This window comes from Protopterus annectens, chromosome 11.part0, assembly GCF_019279795.1.
Source record: "Protopterus annectens isolate FY-2018-M chromosome 11.part0, PAN1.0, whole genome shotgun sequence".
NCBI lineage: Eukaryota > Metazoa > Chordata > Ceratodontiformes > Protopteridae > Protopterus > Protopterus annectens.
The window spans coordinates 45021266-45023765 of NC_056745.1; the positions used below are offsets into that span (position 1 = coordinate 45021266).

A 2500-nucleotide genomic window follows, 5' to 3' on the forward strand; every position below is an offset into this window, starting at 1 on the left:
TGGGACTAGCACAATGAAATGCACTGGTTTGTGCATCCCCAGTGGCAGGGTTTTTCATATTAGATATACACATGCGCACATATATGCACGCACACACACATTATAGTATACATAGTGTAATTTTGTGAAATATTGTATTAACATAATTGTATTGTCCTTAGATGCAACTAAGTAATTGATAATATCTTGTTCACCTGTCTATTGTACCTTACCGCTGTATCTGTATTTACATGTTCAATGAGTCAGGGTTGTAGCTGAAAAGAAGTGTCAACAAACAGAAAATAAACAAATAAATAGCTCCAATAATCATGCCTCAAACAACTGCTATCTCTGACAGAAGTAAGGATGAGGTAAACTGTCACGGTCTAGGCTAAGCACCAGGCTTAGACAATCTGGTTTAAGATTCTCTGTCCCTGGCAGATGCTTTACCTATAACTATAAAATGTTTTTGTGTGCATTTGTGTGGAGCCTTTCTATCAAACTCACTGCAAAATATTTAATCCATTGCAGGGCTTTTCTCCCCATGCATATAAATACTCAACTACTGATTAAATATTTTTGAATCTATTGTGGAGATTTTCTCCCCAGGCTTCCAATGGAAACAGGCCATTGATAACTGGTAAAGTCCGACTGAGCCAAAGGATAAATTTATAATATAAATAAATAAAAACTAGAAAGCTATGGACATTTGTCAGTTCCTAAAATGGCACTGCTAGTCTGAAATGGTGTTATGACCTTGTAATGTCATGCATGTTTTTGTATAGTGTCACCACTGAGCTGTCATTGTTTACTGGTAGTACTCCAGAGTAAACCCTTTAAGAATGCCTTTAGTCATTTAGGCAATTCACAGATCAAAGTACCTATCTGTAATAAACACACCACTAATAACTTAGAGTTTAACCTTTGTCAGAATATTTTTGAATGAGATTACTTTTAAACAAACAATTATGTCTGTTTTCCATCATAGAACCTACATTAGATTTCCAAGAAAAAAAAAGCAAAGTACGCAGCCTTATAAATGTAATGGTTGAGTCTAATACAGATATTGGCAGCTGTCATAAGTTTGGAATTTGCATCTTCTGTATCAGCCTTGTAAAGTAAAGAAAGCAAATATTCATGGACATCTGCCTAGTGACGGACTATACAAGGGACTTGTAGCTTTAATAGCTCACTAGACTGATGCATTTCTTAACAAAAAATATCACAGATTATTAGCTCTATCAATAAGATTAGAAATATATTTTAGCTTTTAATTGCTTCACTGTCAATATTGTGTAGGTCAGCAGAGCAGAGCTTGAACCATTTTTCAGATTCCTCTGTCCCAAGACAGTATCTTTCAATACCTTTGAATCCTTTAGAGTAACCCTAGGCTACTCAAGCACAATATCCCTATATGTGGCTAAGTTTTCATGCAATGGAACTTTGTCAGCATACCAAAATTATATGACTTGGCTCCATGAAAAACATAAAATAATTCACTCTCTCTGAACATTTCCATTATCCCTATTGAAATTATTCAGGTAGTATTCTAATAAGCTCGTGACAACTGTGGCTAGCCCTGCAGCAGCTGTTCATCTATACCACACACACGTGCACGCACACGGCCAATTTCTAGTGTTAAGTCCAATCACTACATAAGTTTGGAATGTGGCAGGAAACTGGAGCACCTGGAGAAAACTCATGCAGACACAAGGAGGGCATTTAGACTCCGCACAGAAGACACCCCAAACTAAGAATCGAACTTGGAGAACCTCTTACTGTGAGGCTATATATTACACAGAGGGAGAGAAACACCATTATTTTCAATAAAAGATTGAAGAGAAGACAAGTCAAAGCAGAATCACTGCCTTTAAAACAAATGGGGAACGCCAGGCAAGGCTTAGAAATAATTTACAATTTACAGAAAATGAGATGGGAATGCAGAAGACAGCAGGCTTCATATATCCAACTACTCAGTAGACCTTAAGTTGTCAGGCTCTAATAGGAAAGGAAAAGAAACAACCACATTTACAACTATTTCAATACCTGAAGGCCTTACACATGTCTGAAACGGATTTGAACTTTGAGGCAACTTCTGAATAATTTAAACTGCATTATTTTCCTGGAGCTTATTTTCTTTTGATTTAATGTGCAATATCATAATAGGATTATAAAAAAGTGAATAACATACTTCATTAATAAACAAGAAACAGCTTTACAATCTGAAGGATAATGAAAACTGCTTAAGAAGTCCAAACCAAGGTCAAAGCAACCTTCAGTAACAGGAACTAAATATTTAATGAATGGATAATACAAGCATAAGGCTATTCATTTTTTTAATTAACACCAAAAAAAAAAAAAAACACTAGTGTATACAAAAGCAAGACTACAGACTGCAGCTTATATTGACATATTATAACAGAAAATAATCAGAATATGTGCTAATTAGTGTAGGTTAAGAATTCTACAACCATTTCAGTTTAAAAAACTTGAGAAAAGCAAATGATCTGTCAACATTACT

At 35.2% G+C, this 2500-nt stretch overlaps 1 protein-coding gene across 1 annotated transcript in view; it reads right to left on the bottom strand.

Moving 5' to 3' along the window:
• Positions 1-2500, bottom strand: part of LOC122814902 (transmembrane protein 117-like) — a 368376-nt gene that overhangs the window by 132586 nt on the left and 233290 nt on the right. The gene's annotated exons all lie outside the window — the stretch shown is intronic.